This window comes from Cherax quadricarinatus, unplaced genomic scaffold (assembly GCF_038502225.1).
Source record: "Cherax quadricarinatus isolate ZL_2023a unplaced genomic scaffold, ASM3850222v1 Contig4053, whole genome shotgun sequence".
NCBI lineage: Eukaryota > Metazoa > Arthropoda > Malacostraca > Decapoda > Parastacidae > Cherax > Cherax quadricarinatus.
This window is the reverse complement of record NW_027199079.1, coordinates 17,993-36,001: the sequence shown is the minus strand read 5'-3', so window position 1 is coordinate 36,001 and position 18,009 is coordinate 17,993. Positions and strand designations below refer to the sequence as shown.

Sequence of the window (18,009 nt, the reverse complement as noted above, 5' to 3'; positions counted from 1 at the left end):
CAGCAGCAAGCCGCTCAGTGCAAGGGATTGTTTGTTCCTAGGCAAACACGCTCTCAATAAGGGTTATTATGATAAGGCAATCGAGTGGTTTGAGGCAGCCCTGGAGAGAGCCAGTGATGAAGAGGACGCCTCAGCGTCCAGAGATGAAATTGAGCCTTTTTTGAAGTCAGCTATTAAAGTTGTAGGTAACAAGTGTGTTTTGTAAGTGGTATGTTAGTGAGTGTTTTTAAGTGTGTTTCTGAGTGAATGTATTTGTCGTTGGGTATACATTTTTATAACATGTTTAGAATTTGCCCCGAGGGGCGAATTTACGGCACAGTGCCACTCGTCTTGCGAGTGAACGCAGCACATTACAGCCTTAATATGTAGTTGATGCATCATTATCGATGTCAACCTATCCATGGCTGTTTCAGTATCCAGTTATCACTACTTTAACATTGACAGTAGCTTTAATACGAATGTTGTTTCTGTTATTCTTTAACAATTCAGTGGCAGAAATAACATTAAACTGTCGTTGGTGAGTAAGACACATGTGCAAGATACCCAACTGTTGCACCATGTATCTTACTCATCAAATCGTCAGTATTATACCGTTTTCATTAAATTGTCATACTCTTTCAAGGATAGACTGTACGTTCACCCCAATCCTTAAGTTAAAATGTTTGGCATTTCGACCTCAGCTTGATCAAGTTTCTTAATTCTTGTTTTAAGAAGAGTCGAGAGTATATGAGTGGCATAGTCTATAACACTCCTAATGTAGTATGTAATGTACATCATACGTGGTACAGATATTGATGCCTCACTTGTGTACCATAATATTGCTGTTAATAAAGAAAGACTGCTTATAACAGGAACACTTCTCAACTACCAGATTATTTATAACAGAAACTCTTATCAACCACCAGACTATTTATAACAAGAATTTTCATCAACCACGAGACTGATTATAACAGGAACAATTATCAGCCACCAGACTATTTAAACAAGGTATGCTGTATTAACTACCCGACTTTTATAACTTTAGAACTTATAAAGCTATTTTTATAAGAGAAAGACTATTAATAATCACAAGATTATAATAGGAAGACTTATAACTTCCAGGCCGTTTTAAGATTTACTAATCCCTTCAGCACGATGATGTGCTGGAAACGCGTGGTCCTCGTGGATTGGACTGGCAAACCAAGTGGGTTCCCGTGGATGAGGAGCTGGCCAGCAAGCACAAATACCGAGAGGTCTCCAACCAAAGGTTCCAACCCAAGCTGTACCAGCAGCAGAGTGAGGAGGAGGAGAGGGAACACTTCTCCAGGCTATGTCGTGGCCAGAGACTCAGAGTAAGTTGAGTGTGAACTCAGTGTCTCGTACGCTCTAGATATACTCCAGGTATGCACGGTGAATATGCTCTCCTACATGTACTCGTCTAGTTGTAGATGAATAAGACACATGGGTGTTAGGGACTGTGTGTATGGGGCCATTTCTCAGGGTCACTGTTTAAGGTTGTCTTAGAATAAGTGTGTCGGGGGTTTTACGTGAATAGTGTCTTTTACAATTAACGGAAGGAGGGAGAACCGGATATCCACCCCTCCTTATGTTGAATGAGCCACACAGGTTTAGAGCTTTTCATGAATTAAAAAAGTTCTCTCCCGACTGGAAGACTAAGTAATGGGATATTATAGTTTGTCTCATCTCCTGGTGGAAATACTGGGATTGTCATCATATTCATCATCCTTATCAGGGCAAAGGTTCGTTGTCTACGGGGATCGAGTCACTGCTCCTGGACTTGTTTCTCTTCTGCTCACAATTGGGCACACACTATTCCTGATCTCATAGGTCCTGTCTGTCATACCTGTTCGTAAAACAGTGTATGGACTACTACTGCCGCTTTTTCGTCCAGATCTTGCTATTTCTTAATTACCCTCATGTTCCCATCTCACTGTATCTGCTGAAGAGGACTCCAGTTAGGGGTCGAAATAGACAGACCACTTTATTTTCAGTGGTTCTGTCTCCCTGTGGGTTATTACTTAGCCTCTAAGATGGGTGTAACATACGTTGTACGTAGGTTTTTGAAATACTTTTTTGTTGGAGTAGACGACTGTCGTTCGTAAGTATGCCAGAAGGTCGTTCGCTACTGTGATTATTAGGCTGATGTGCTTTGTGCTACGCTTATCATTAAATCTCTGTCTGTCTCCTAGTCTATATCGTGTCTAGTCTGTGTGGGTGTGAATTTAGGGGTGAGGCAGTAAGAATGTGTGTAAAGGCAAAGACAAAGATTTATTTCCACGTGATACAATGCTTGTTCAGAGATAGGCGACATTTGATTGTGCATGCAGAAAGCCCATAGTTATGCAGAGCATTTCAAGCAAGTTGATAATGTTAGTGCGAGAAGGTGACTTTGGAATATAACCTTTCTAAATAGTCTTGTGACTTTTTACAGCCAGTGGAGGTGGAAACTTCTCTAGTGTGTCGCTTAGTGGCTCACACCCACGGTCGCCTCCATAACCACGGCTACTTTACGCTGATGCCACTGCTGCTGGAAGAAATGTCACTGGACCCCTATATTGTCGTCTTCCATGACTTCCTCACCGCACATCAAACTGACGCCATCATTGAGCGAGCCAAACCCAAGGTATCCCTTTGTGCTTACATCTGTCACTTGTCTGTTCACTTCAGTTGACTTACCGTTACAGTTTGCTAATATCATTTGTTTACTTTTATCAACTGCTCAGCTGTGTTTAGTGTTATTAATTTAACAAATCTTTTAACTTGTGCTAGTTCATCACCTGGTGAGTTATGCTGTTGTGAGATGTTCAGTTGCAAGAAGTGATGAACTTTGTAGGAGAAATGGTCTTAAAATATTTATTTCGCTTCATAATTATTTAACGTTTCACTGAAAAAAATAGGAAAACTTACAAATTATGCATGCAGTAAGTGTTTTATGAGAGTATAGTGGTACCAACACTTATACGAGTGTGAAGCATGGGTTGTCAATGCTGCAGCAAGAAGGAGGCTGGAGGAAGTGAAGATGTCATGTCTAAGGGCAATGTGTGGTATAAATATTATGCAGAGAATTCGTAGTGCGGAAATTAGGAGGTGAAGAGTTGCTTAAATTATTATTCAGAGGGCTGAGGCGGGGTTATTGAGGTGCTTTGGTCATTTATAGAGGATGGAGTAAAATAGGATGACTTGGAGGGTGTATGAATCTGTAGTGGAGAGGAAGAAGAGTAGGGGTCGTCCTAGGAAAGGATGGAGGGAGTGGGTCATAGAGGTTTTGTGCACAAGGGACTTGGACATATAGCAGGCATATGTGAGCATGTTAGATAGGAGTGGGTGGAGACTAATGGTTTTTGGAACTTGATGAGCTGTTGGAGTGTGAGCAGGATTTAGGAAAACCAGTTAGCCGGACTTGAGTCCTGGAGGTGGGAATTACAATATCTGCACTCTGAAGGACCCCTCAAGGAAGGTTCCTTGATGTTGGTGAGGGGCTCTTGATTTAGGGAATTGGATCTGTGCTCCAGTTCCCCAAATTAAGCCTGAATGCCTTCCACATCCCCCCCCCCAGGCGCTGTATAATCCTCCGGGTTTAGCGCTTCCCCCTTGATTATAATAATAATAATAATGCACTGTGAAGGAGGAGTTTTGGATATTTGCTATTTATAGTGACACCTAAACTGTCGTTTCTGTGCGCCTCTGCAAAGTCAGTGATAGTGTGAATGAGGGTGAAAGTGTTTCTTTTTTTGGGTCACCGTGCCACGGTGGGAGACGGCCAGCGTGTTAAAAAAAAAATACATTTTTTTTCTCAAGTCGGCTGCCTCCCACCGAGGCAGGGTGACCCAAAAAAGAAAAAATCCCCAAAAAGAAAATACTTTCATCATCATTCAACACTTTCACCACACTCACACATTATCACTGTTTTTGCAGAGGTGCTCAGAATACAACAGTTTAGAAGCATATACGCATAAAGATACGCAACATATCCCTCCAAACTGCCAATATCCCAAACCCCTCCTTTAGAGTGCAGGCATTGTACTTCCCATTTCCAGGACTCAAGTCCGACTATATGAAAATAACCGGTTTCCCTGAATCCCTTCACTAAATATTACCCTGCTCACACTCCAACAGATCGTCAGGTCCCAAGTACCATTCGTCTCCATTCACTCCTATCTAACACGCTCACGCACGCTTGCTGGAAGTCCAAGCCCCTCGCCCACAAAACCTCCTTTACCCCCTCTCTCCAACCCTTTCGAGGACGACCCCTACCCCGCCTTCCTTTCCCTATAGATTTATATGCTTTCCATGTCATTCTACTTCGATCCATTCTCTATAAATGACCAAACCACCTCAACAACCCCTCTTCTGCCCTCTGACTAATACTTTTATTAACTCCACACCTTTTCCTAATTTCCACACTCCGAATTTTCTGCATAATATTTACACCACACATTGCCCTTAAACAGGACATCTCCACTGCCTCCAACCGTCTCCTCGCTGCTGCATTTACCACCCAAGCTTCACATCCATATAAGAGTGTTGGTACTACTATACTTTCATGCATTCCCTTCTTTGCCTCCATAGATAACGTTTTTTGACTCCACATATACCTCAACGCACCACTCAAATTATAAATTATATATATTACAATCGCAGACAGCCGAACTTAACATTGCAAGACAAGACAGTTGAACGAGTGGAGCTTCACTGCAAGTAATTTATATTTCTGCGATATATATTCCTTAAACCCTCACGGTTTGAGTGACCCAAGTCAAATCTGTGAGTACAGAGGAAAACCAGATAAGTTTTCAGAAAAAAAAAAGATAGGTTATCAGAAAAGACACTTAGATGTAAATAACGGCTGCAAGCCCTGAAGAAATGAGTGACAGCAGGTTATGTTAAAATGAACAGTAGTAAAACTAATGTTGATAACCATAAATATAAGCAAAGCATATACAATATTAAAAACAATTCCCTCTGAAGGAGGGGTGTTAATGTTGCAGTTTAAAAACTGTAGTGTAAAGCACCCTTCTGGCAAGACAGTGATGGAGTGAATGATGGTGAAAGTTTTTCTTTTTCGGGCCACCCTGCCTTGGTGGGAATCGGCCAGTGTGATAATAAAAAAAAATAATAAATTAAGTAAAGATAGAACCGCTTACATTTACAGGAGTGCAGTGGAGGGTCGAGTGGGGACTGACCCAAGGTAATGTGAACCAATAGAAAACAGAAGGGAAAAGAAATACTTTCACGTGACCACGCCAATCACCCCGTGAGTGGATTTGACCTTATAGCTTCTGCTGACATAGACGTACACGTTCCTACAAGGAACGAGACAGTCATCCTAATATAAACATTCATGCACTAAATATGTTTCCCCTCAGTCTTATTTCATATATGTGATCAACTTTGTTATACCGCAGCTCGCCACATCCCGTCATCGAGGTCCTGACGGTGACTTCATCACCAGTATGATCAGGACTAGCAAAAAGTGAGTACAAGCCTGCCACTGGGGAAGACAGGCATCAGGCAGGGCACACTGAACCACGGGAGGACATACGACAGATCTTGGAAATGGATGGATAAATATCATGTATTAGGTGAAGGCTCATGGAGGAACGTCACATTGGACATTAAGGGACTTTGAAAAATCTATTAAAGGAAAATTTTTACAGTAAAGTAAAAATCTCCGTAAACGTTTCATATTACGATCGTCATTCATTCGCTGTGAGCGAAAGGACTGTATACAGTATGTTTTAAAAGTGAAATCTCTGTAGAAACAAAATATCAAGTATGTACATATCTGACTTTTTGGGTTATCTTAGCTAATTTACACATTACTAGGTATGATAATTGTACCTATATGTACCTGTATCTAAATAAACTTGTTGCAGCGCATGGTTGCGAGAAAGCGACGAGGCTGATGACCTGCTGGTAAACTTGACTAAGAAGATTGAGATGACGACGAGGCTCCACGCCCTCAGACTCTCAGCAGGCGAGGATTACCAGGTGTGTACACTGCTACTCTTCTCTCCTCGGACACGAATTTTCTTGGGATACGTTTTGTATGTAATTTCTTGCCAAACATTCGTAAGTAAGATGCCTTTCCATGTCCTTGTGGATTATAATGCTAGTCACTTTAGAGAAAATATTTGAGTTAATCATCCGTGTGAGCCTAGACATTAATCACAGACTGGTAAGATGAGTGATACACTATCTCTATTTTGTTTTTTTCTAAGTAAAAGATACATACACACATAATAAGGAAACGTTTTGCCTCAGTAGCTTCTTCATTGGGACTGAAGAAGTCACTCATAGCGAAACAATTTCCTAATAAATGTCTTGATCAGTGCATACGTGTTTCTTTAGCTAAGACTTGATTGTATCACCATACCATTTCACCCTGTTTGCAGGTTGCCAACTATGGGATTGGTGGGTTATACGTGACCCACACGGACCACCTCATGATGAACCCAGACCCCTCCGTCTACACTGCTTGGGAACGCTTCATGGGTGACCGCTTTGCCACTTTCATGGTTTACGTAAGTAGCAATCAGACCTTTGAAGGTGAGGGTGCATTGGTGCTGGTGTTTTTGATCTGAGGAACTGCAACTAGCCCGCCCTTCCTCGGACTGAACTTAAATGCCTCCCAGTCTCCTGACAATGTATATTTTCGGGTTTATCACTTTCCCGTGCTTGTAATATAATAGTAGAAAATAGATTAATATATACAGATATGCTATACATAGTAACATTATATAATTTTCGTTATACCTTGAAATATAGTCGGACTTGAGTCCTGGAAATGGGAAGTACAATGCCTGCACTTTAAAGGAGGGGTTTGGGATATTGGCAGTTTGGAGGGATATGTTGTGTATCTTTATATGTGTATGCTTCTAAACTGTTGTATTCTGAGCACCTCTGCAAAAACAGTGATAATGTGTGAGTGTGGTGAAAGTGTTGAATGATGATGAAAGTATTTTCTTTTTGGGGATTTTCTTTCTTTTTTGGGGTCACCCTGCCTCGGTGGGAGACGGCCGACTTGTTGAAAAAAAAAAAACTTGAAATACCTAGCTGTTTTTATTTTCAACGCAAAATTGACAATTACAGTGGCACCTGCACACGCAAAAAACAGCCACAACCTCCTAAGTAGGAAAACCAATGCTGAAGACTTAAAGCTGATCAGAAGTGGTGTTCTCCAGTTAAAAAATGAAAACTATGGAGGAAAAGATACTCAGGCAATCACTTAAAAGGTATTCCTTCTTGGATACCTAAGAAATAAAATGCGACTTATATTTGGTGACGCTGGGCGTATCATTCTATCTTAGTGTTCATTTTCTGCCAAATGTTAGAAAAGTTCTAGTGTAGGTTGCTCACAAGTGGTTCGTATATAAGTATTTCGTTGCAGTTATCTGATGTGGAGGCGGGTGGCGCGACTGTATTCCCACGAGCTGGAGTGACCAAAAGCTTTCTGGTGGAACCTCTACAGTTCTGGTGTTGGTGACGAAAACACCAGACTATATGTTTAAAACTATGGAGGAAAAGATACTCAGGCAATCACTTAAAAAATTAATCAGTTTCAACATTTCTTCAGACGGAGGCTGTCCAGTCCTCCACGGCTCAAAGTGGAGTGAGTATGAAACTGCTTTTTTTTTTTTACATCTCTGAATTAACAGAAGAGCTGTTATCCATCCTCAGATCATTTTAAAATTCAGCTCAACCTAAGGTATACTAGCACCATCCGGGATGCCACACAACAGTAGTAGCATCCAGGTACCTATGGATGAGTGGAGGTAACAAGTGTAAGAAAACTAACACATCTTTACCATCTCATGATTGAACGCGGGTCCCACGATTGTGGGGATAAATATTTTGTTAGTTCCAAGTGAGTGATTCACTTATACTGTTCCCTGGTTATTTTTTGTTTGTGGAGCTGGTGTTATTTTCCGTCGACAGAAACAGCAAAAAGTTAAACCTAATGCCAATGACTACATTTAAATATACCAGATGCACACACTTGAAATCAGCCGAGGTGAGATAACAACTCTTAACCTTCAGATTCAAATATGTAAACAGAAATTCTGAAAGTAATTTGGACAATGTAATGAATAACTTTTCCACGTAAAATTTTACACCCTACCAATGACCCAGCAAAAAATGTACATAAAATTATGTGTATACTGTGTAGTAAATGCTTTTAAAACCCTTACAGTTTGCAATAAATGGGTGCACTACAACGACCAGTTCTTGCAACACCCATGTGGTCGGAACACCTGGGATAAACTGGTGGTGCCTTAGTGTTGTGTGCTCCGTCCTCCACTCTGCCAACTACCAGACTACTGCCACCAACCCTCAGAGGCCCGGCCAATCCAGAGTTACCCATCTCACACCGACCTTTTCCATCCCATACTGGCTTTCCCCTTCCATTACTGACTTTTCCGGGCTCTTACCGACTCGGCCCGACACAAGCCCTTCCCTTTCTGACACCGTCTTTTTACCTGGCGCCAGTTTTCCACGTCTGCCACCGATTCTGCCAGACACCATCCAGTCACAGAGCGACCCATCCCATACCGACCTTCTCCATCCCACATTGGCTTTCCCCTTCCATTACTGGCTTTGCCGGGCTCTTGCCGACTCTGCCCGACACAGGCCCTTCCTGGTCTGACACCACCGTCTCTCTTCCCAGCGCCAGGTTTCCCCATCTGCCACTGATTCTGCCAGACACCAGCCTTTACCACCTGGCACTGAGTCTTTCCATACCTTCCGGCACCAACGCTCCCCACCCATTTATTTGGGTAATAGTGAGGAGATAGTAGTTCTTGACATACTAAACCCGTGTGGGCCATTCATCGTACGAAGTGTTGGAGGCTCAGTCCTTCGTCCAGTAAATACGGCCCCGTCTCTAAACAGTTTGATTTGTAGGGAGATACATATTCAGTTACATGGAACCTTTATTGACAACGTTTTGCCCACAGTGAGCTGTATCCAATTACAAACATAAACCTGATAAGGGAGGGGTAACATATAGTATATAGTAGTGAGATGGTGGCGATATATAGAGTAAGTGAGGTGCCCATCAAGTCAGTGATATCCAAAGGATCTGTATCTTGCGTGTGGGTAAGTCATTCAGTGCTAGGAGTGGTCCTCTATCCGCTAATCGTGAGACGGACGCGATACTCTCGCAGCCAGCTAAGCTTAGAGTAGAATCAATATTATCTGAAATCTTTCCAATATGAGGTTCAGATAAACTAGAAACCATTGAAATTGTTGGAGATATTTATGATTGCAGATCGGAGGACCCTTTTATGCCCAGTCAGGCATCCCTGTGCTGAACGTGTACTGGAAGGCGTTCAGTGACAGATTGACAAACTAGACACACTACTGAACCTTGCTCCTTGACGAAGACATTCGCAGACCTGCTAACCCATTCTACTCCTTATATGCACCTGCTCCAAACCCTATTTATAGATAATTTCTGTTCTTACTAGCCTGTCCTAACAGGTGTGGACCTTAAAAGATGTGCGTTTTTAACCCCCCCCCCCCCTCCTTACATCACCATTGGATTCTCTCGCAGGTACCTTGCGCTTGTTCTTGTTTGGCGTCCACCCAACTCGTGTGCCTTATCAGTCCTCGTCACACCAGTCTCTGACCCACGATCGCCTTAGCTACTTGGTTAAGCCCTGGTACTATCCCTTCCACTCAACCTTCCTCTCACCAACCTGCTCTTCCACTATCCCCACTTCCCCGCTCACCCCACAAGGGTATTACCTATACTCTCTTGTCTTGTCTTGGACCCTTCTCTGGGTGTTTTGAGAATTAAGTAGGCGTTGTTGAGATTTTCTTTTCTGATAGCATATTGGTGTACTGATATTCGTTGGTGGAGGTCTGGATGTTTCAGCTATGTAAATTTGGTCAGTTATTACATGGGATTGTCTCTACCGCTGTGTAGTTGTATAGTCACGTAGGTGGTGGTTCTGTCTCGTGATGTTCTTGATGGAGGTTGAGGTTCTGGTGGCTGGCTATGTCGAGTTAATAAATTGGAATGGCAGACTACTAATTGCCAAGAAGAACGATCCTGAGAGAAGAAAAGTCCTTGAATCTGCACTCATCAGTAACTTAACGACTTGAACCAGTCAATAGTTTCTACAGTTTGTCTAACCATCTTGTTGGAAAACTAGGACATTTGCCAATAACTCGAACCTGACGCGTACCCCACTTACTACTCACCTCACCGATATTTGTTTGCTAGCTCTTTCTTACCGCATGTTACTAGGTATGATAATTGTACTTATGTGTACCTGTTTCCGGTGGGATCTCCGGCCATCGTTGCCGTCATTGTGCTGCGCTTCTCCGGGCCTGCGCGGGAGTGCTCCGGCCTCCCTCTAGGTAGGCTGCCCTCCTGCCTCAGCGTCCGGACCATTCTTTGATGCAGCGAACAGTCTATTGTTTCATGTTTTAATATACCTAAACAAACTTACTTAAGGTTCCATGTAACTATACGTATCTTACCAATGCATTGGTATCTCATACCCGAGCAATTAGGTTGTTGGTAACTGCTTAGAGGAACTGGATTAAAGATGAAATTAAGACACATGTGCAACATCTGGGTATCTTTATTGTAGACGTTTCGCCATCCAGTGGCTTTATCAATACAAATTCTAGGACATAACTTGAAGACAGTAGAACTATGTACAGAAGATGAGGTAATCAGTCCCTCAACCTAGGAGTAGGTGCGAAGAGCACCATAGTCTTGGAGATTCTGAAGCAGATATGATAGGACTCACAGGTAAGGACCCGCGAGGGGCAAGTGGGGACAGTGCGAAGAATAGACGGTGAGAGGAATGTCTGGAGTCGAAGAGAGAAGAGTCAGGACTAGACCCAACTGCTAAGCCTGGATAAACAATAACGAAGACGACGTAAAAGACAACAGGGACTCTGCGGGTGCTGACTGCAACTTACTGGAAGCATATCAACTTGCAATGACTGGATATGGTTCAGGGACACGTTGCTGCAAAGGCGACGCAAACGCACACCGCAAGCACTTCATCCCTAAAAACGCACAAAGACACAGCTCTACGGCAATGGCACTTTTAAGTTATTTGAATTTTTAAGCAAAAGTCAGATAATTTATTTGTATTGTGGTGGAGGTGCCGGATCATACAACGATTGAAAAAGATTTACATCATTGTAAGGACGTCTGAGAGTATCTGCTAAGTATGTAGTCCAGTAGTCATGATATGCTTCAAGTCTGTCAAGTTGTTTGTCACTGTGTGTCTTCCAGTATACGTGTTTGTCGTGAGGTGGAGAGATTCACTGGTAGCAAATTCGTCCCACCTCACCCCCAACACCCAACGTAATGCACGATTCTGGATACGTTGAAATTTTAGTGCGTTTGTCTTGGCGATTAACGTCAGAGCGAGTGGAAAGTAAGAGAGTAGAGGACGAATGAGTGCTTTGTAAAGATGTAGTTTTGTCTTGGGACTGGCTCCTCGCAGCTTATATAACCTTGAGAGTGCAGTTCCCCCCTGTGTGGTCTTTGCAGTAATGTGAGATTTTAGGTTCAGTGTGTGGTCGAGGGTAACACCAAGGACAACTGTCGAGAAGGAGCGTGGGATGGGGGTACGGGAGGTGCTTGTTTTGAGTTCGACAGGAGTGGGGACATCACGCATTCTATGGAAGTAAGTGATTTTTGACTTATTTGGGTTGGTTTTGATTCGCCATAATAATTCCCAGGCGGTAATCCTGTCGACCTCTCTTTGTGTTCTGCGTGCAAGGAAACGAAAGTTTTCATGTGTTGTGAGTTGAGTGATGTCTGCGTAAGAAAGGGTAAGTGTGTTTGGGTAAAGAGGTTCACGTAAATCATTCGTGTAGAGTATATATAGGGTGGGAGACAGGACAGAGCCTTGGGGTACACCCGCTTTTAATGTGAAGTAGTCCGAATAATGATCTCTGAACCGTATACGCATCGTTCGGCCAATGAAGCAGAAGAAAGGAGCCTGGCGCTTATATAGTAACGTCAGGTGTAGCAGACGAGGGCATAGTCACTGGTAGGCGGGATTCCCCAGTGGAAGTAGGTCCTTCCCAAAGAGATGGGTTAGTTGTAGAGGTAATCAGTCCCTAGGTTGAGGGACTGATTACCTCATCTTCTGTACATAGTTCTACTGTCTTCAAGTTATGTCCTAGAATTTGTATTGATAAAGCCACTGGATGGCGAAACGTCTACAATAAAGATACCCAGATGTTGCACATGTCTTAATTTCATCTTGTCGGTATTATATACCATTCTTACATGGATTAAAGATGATTGAATGGAGAAGGGCAATAATTGAAGCATGCTGTGTATGTAGGTGCTGCGTATGTGGCACAGGTGAAGACAGTATTTGCATGGAACTCCGAAGTTTGAGAGAGAGGAGACCGCTGATCGTAAGTCCTAGTCAGAAGATAATGGTTGTGAAAAATATTAAACCAAAACTAAATATTCTTACTTAAACTTTTTAAGTGATATAAGTTAAATTCCTATAATTTATGTAAACAAAAATTATTTGCTGGTATTGTAATTATAATAATTATAGATCAGCAAATATAACTAGACTACAGAACGATCTCTCAAATTATTGTGATAAATTTGTATAGGCTGTAGCAAAATATACAATAAATAAGTTATATCGTAGGAGGAGAAAGAGACCCTAAGATAACGTGGAGGTGGATGAATATAGTGAGAAGAGAGGAGAGCATAAATACAGCAGAAAATCTAGATGGTTATACTTAGTCCTAAAAGAGAAGTAGAGCTAACAAAAGACAAAAGGATGTATAAACAGCGTGGGAAGTTAGGAGACACTAGAGAAAATGAACGTAGTAAGACAAGACCCGAGGGACTGCAAGAGGAGAGAAATTTTTACTGTGGAAAGTACCAGTAAGTAACAGGAGTCTTAGGTATTATGAGCAAGACTGAAGTACTATCCTCTTTCACAAGAGGGAGGGGTACTACTCCTCGACCTCCTTGAGAGGGAGGATTACTACTCTTCCCATTTCCGAGAGGAAGGGGCACTACCCCTCCCATTCTGAAGTGGGAGTACTGTCCTTCCCAAGAGGGTGGGGTACTTCCCCCTCCACAAGAGGGACGGGTACTACCCTCCCCTGCCCAAGAGGGAAGAGGACCACCCTTCCCAGGAGGGAAGGGAATTACCCTCCCCCTGCGTATATACATGCAGCTGCATATACAGAAGAATGAACGGGACGGGAACTCGAACCGTGATCCTAGTATGCAGTCAGCCCAACGCTGTACCACTGAGCCACGAAGTTTATTGTAAGCTTCGTGACTCAGTGATACAGCATAAGACCTGCTGCGTGCCAGGACCACTCAGTGGTACAGCATAAGACATGTTGCGTGCCAGGACCACTCAGTGGTACAGTATAAGACCTGCGTGCCAGGACCACTCATTGGTACAGCATAAGACCTATTGCGTGCCAGGACCACGGTTCGAGTTACCGTCCATTCTTCTGTATAGTTACTGATCGTAGTACACTACGACTTACGAGTTTGTACAGCTGTATGCTGCCAGGTTCATAGATTTACAATTTTATTTGTTTATTATATTTATGGAGAAACCCTAAACCCGTAGGAATCGTACAGGTGCCTGGGAATGGGCATAATTGTTTGATCCAAATAATTGAAGCTTATTCCAAGTCCTTTGGATCAAGATCCCTTCAGCAGCATCACGGCACCTCCCCTTCCATGATTGTTCCTGCATATTACATCGCAGACAACATAGCGTCACATGTTCATATTGTATGCCTTTGTAGATCTTGATCCAAGAAATTGGAGCTACCCTCACCTTTATATCTGAGTGTCTCATTTCCCAGGCTATATATAGCTCTTAGAGGTTTAGCGCTTCCCTGTATCTTTAAGAGGGGTGCCTGGTTGCTGGTGAAAAGTTCATGTTCCAGTGAATTTGAGCTATTTTTCCTCGTATTAAACCTGGTTATCCCCTATTCCCTGTGCGATGTATGACCCATATGGGTTTAGCCCTTCCCCATGAATGTTTGATAGTGTATGCGCGTCTTAAAACATTAATACAGCAATAAAAATGTATGTATACTTGTATATTTTATTAATACAACAGCTGTATAGCCCTTGTGGCTTAGCGCTTCTTTTTGATTATAATAATAATAATATTAATACAACATATGTTTGCTACTGAATGTGTTTGCCTTCCTGTCTAATATGTTAAATGGTGGTGAGGCGCAGACTGCTCCTTCCCCACGCATGATGGCGCAACTTCCAAACTATCTACCCATCGCTGTGTGAGGTGTGCCGAGGCTCGTCACTCCTATTCCTGTTCATGCCTTGTATACCTTGAAGGAACGCCAGATCTGCCTCCTGAAGATGGAAGGAATGTGGTACTGATCAGACCGACTATCGTCGAAAAACTGGTCGTTTGACGAAGTTTTCCATTTGGTCTCCACTTCCTGCAGACATAAGCTCTTCGGTTTTTGTTTGTAACAAATTTGAGACTTCTGAGGTATATATTCTTATATATCACTGTTACTCATGTATCTTAAGTTATCATCTTATGCTCTTCAGGCTTTCTCGTCTACTCGTCATTTTTCTCAGACCTTGTTCATTCGCTACACGATCTAATTTTTCCACTCATCGTGCGTCAGCAGTAGAGATTCATGCTGGGCCTCCCTAATCTACCTTTAAATCTTCCTCTCGTGTTCCTCAGGATTCTGCTTCCTTTGTTTATACCTTCTTATGTCTATTTATTCTGCAAGCACATTTTCTGCCACTCTTGAAGTTTCCGGGGCAACTTCTTCCTTCCCTCTCCCAATGAATGTGATGAATACACATTACTTACAGGTTTTTTTCCAACCCATGAACATTTAACCTGTACTACAGTACCTTCTCTTGCATTCCTCGTGTCTTCATTGCTGTATAGTCCTTGTGGCTTAGCGCTTCTTTTTTATGATAATCGTGTCTTCATTCCCTTCCAGGAGATACAGCACTTCGGGATACAGGTTTAGCGCCTGTTTTTAGTATAAATGATGATCCAGGCGATGAAACGATAGACACCACAATAAATTATACAAATACCTAAACTGCTCTATGGAATGCAGCGCTCTATGACCTTTTTTTTTTTTTGGTTTAGCGCCTAGTTTTGATTATAACAATGCTCTAGAATTTGATTCCTCCACATATTTTGTCCGTTGCCCAAATAATGTTAAAAGGTCGAGGACTCCTCCACCTGACTCGTGGCTGCTAACAGTCACATTTTGAAACGCGAAGTCATCAGGTACGTCCGACTTGTCCCACCACTACTGCCTGCTACTTTTGTTTTACAGTCCACATCCTGTCAATCTTTAGTGATCTCTTATCAAGACATTAGCTGCCTGACTGCGGTGGAGTGCGGTTGTGCACAGCACCCCTCTGCTGTTTTGTCAAGAGAGCTCTCATAGCAACAATATGGCGCTGAGTATCCGACGTAGGGTGAACACTGTCGGCGTGGAGCTGCTTTGTGGGGCGATTTCCCCCTCTACGGCGCAGGTGTTACTTCCGGCAATCATCAGGGAAACGTACGGAGTGCAGGATGATGAGGTTTATGGTGTGGCCCTGAATGGGGCCTATCGTCTATTCGTCAAGTTAAATTCGACGGCTGTGTACGAGTCGTTAGTGACGAAATTTGAGCATGTGAGTATTGATGTAACTCCAGCTGTCAAAGTGCGACTCATAGACGTTTCTCGCCACTATACGTGGGTGAAGTTGCGCAATGTCCCCTTCGAGGCTGACGAGGAGGACTTACGGAAGGTGTTTGCAGCTTATGGTACCGTGCATCTGGCAACCCAAGGCAAGTGGGCGGCAGGTGCGTACGTGGGACGTCCGGAGGGTACATTCTCCCTCAAAATGACACTGAGGCACCCGATCCCGTCATACGTCGTGATGCCGGAGTTTAGGACCCAAATTCTAGTGGCGTATGCTGGGCAGCGACGGACATGCAGGTTGTGTGGAGAGTATGACCATATGGCGGCGACGTGTGGGAGGCAGTGGAGGGCGCCGGCGCAAACAGGTGGTGCACCAGTTACAGGTGTGGATGTCGTAGAGGAGAATTCCAAAGGAAACCGAGGAGATGGCCGTCTGTGGAGTGAAATTGTAGAAGAGTCTCTTGTGGTGCATGTTGGGCGGGGCACGAGTTGTGTGGAGCCGAAAATGGCCACTTTGCCGGTGACGGGGGAGGAAGTGCTCATTCAGCAGGAGGTGCAAGAGCTGGAGGAGGAGCTCGACGAGGTATTGAAAACTTTACCTTCTTCGGGCGAGGATAATGGCTTGGTCCGTGAAATGGTGCCTGAGTTGAAAGGAGAGTGTGGCGGGACAGGCACGGGAAGGAAGGAGGACAACTGCAGGCACAGAGAGGAGTCACCAAGCTCTGTGCGACAGGTCACAGTAGAGGTTGATGTTCACTGTGAGGAATCTTCGGTAGACAGTATGGCGGTAGAGAGTGTTACGAGGAAGAGGGCAGCTGCGTCAGACTCAGATGATGTCCTGACGCCCGCGCAGAGGTCTGGGAGGAAGGATGTATATTCTCGTGACAGCCAGGATAAGAGGCATCGAAGAGGGGGGGGGTGGATGGTGACAAACCACATGTTGACCCTGGGGCAAGAGGCCCTGGGAAGGGTGAGAGGAGAAAGGGTTGGAAGCTTTAGAAAGGCCTTAAGTGCATGACTGTGAATGTGAATGGACTGTGTACTGGTGTGAAGAGGGAATGTTTTCGTATGCTCTTACGTCGATACAGAGTGGACGTAGTCTTTCTACAGGAGCATAATTTCAGGGAGGGTAGAGTGCTCGAGGTGGACGGGTATACGGTGTTGACTCTGCCATCGGCACGTTTGAAAGGTGGTGTGGGTTTATTGATAAAGGAGGCGAGCCCGTTTGTGTTGCAAAGACGTGAAGGGGGTGGGGGGGGGAGGGTGTTGCGTGTGGATGGGGCAGAGGGTAACCTTTGTAAGTGTGTATGCACCAGCTGAAAATGATATGAAAGTCAAGAGGGATTTTGTGTGTGATGATCTAGTTTTTGCTTTCCGTGGTTTACCTGAAGTGGCCATCGTAGGTGGGGACTGGAATTGTGTGATCAGGAGAGCGGATGTGGAACCACGAGGGGCGGGGCATATGTTGACAGCATTACGCAATCTTTTGGTGGACGTTCAGTTGAGGGATGTGGTAGGTGGGGGAGCGTGGGAGGTGGAGCATACTTTCGTGAGGCGAGGTTACGCAGCTGGGTTAGACAGGTTGTATATATCTCATAAGGTATTGTCAACGTCTGTCCGTACTATTGAACTAGCTTTTTCAGATCATAGGGCGGTTGTCGCAGAAGTAGAGTGGGATTCTCTAGCTTGTATCTCTAGGGGATATTGGAAATTAAATACGAGTCTGTTGGAAGATGAGGAGGGGTTGGGGGGTTTTACGGAGCTGTGGGAGAGATTAACTGAGGAGGTACAAGGTGTGGAGGACGTGGTGGGATGGTGTGGCTAAGGACCGGATTCGGCATTATTATGTGAGGGAGGGGAAAAGGATTAATTCTTTAAAATTTGGGTTGATTAATTATTTGGAGGACAGGTTACGGGGTTGTTATGTAAAAGGGACAGTAGAGGGTGTCTATCCGATGGACGACATTATGATACTTAAAGAGCGGTTGCGGGAAATTCAGGACGAGCGGTTCCAAGCGGTGAGAGTAATGGCGGGGGTGGAGGAGGTGTTATGGGGAGATAGGCCGTCTTCGTGTGTGTTGCGTAGACAAAAACAACGTCAGCAGGCAACAGCTATTCCATGTTTGGAGGTTCTTGAGTCGGTGGGAGGGTATAGGGCGGGTCAGGTTATCCACACTACGGATGGGATGGGGTTGTTTGCGGATACGTGGTACGAAAAGTATTGGCGGGAGGAAGGGGTAGGATTAGGGGATTTAGAGAGGGTGTGTGGAAGTGTGCCATGTAGGTTAGGACACAGTGATAGGGAAGCTTTGGGGGGGGACATAACTG

At 44.0% G+C, this 18,009-nt stretch overlaps 1 pseudogene; it reads left to right on the top strand.

Annotated features, from left to right (window-relative positions):
* The first annotated feature begins 4 nt into the window (after positions 1-4).
* Positions 5-15,941, top strand: LOC138852103 (prolyl 4-hydroxylase subunit alpha-2-like; annotated as a pseudogene).
* Positions 15,942-18,009: the final 2,068 nt, after the last annotated feature.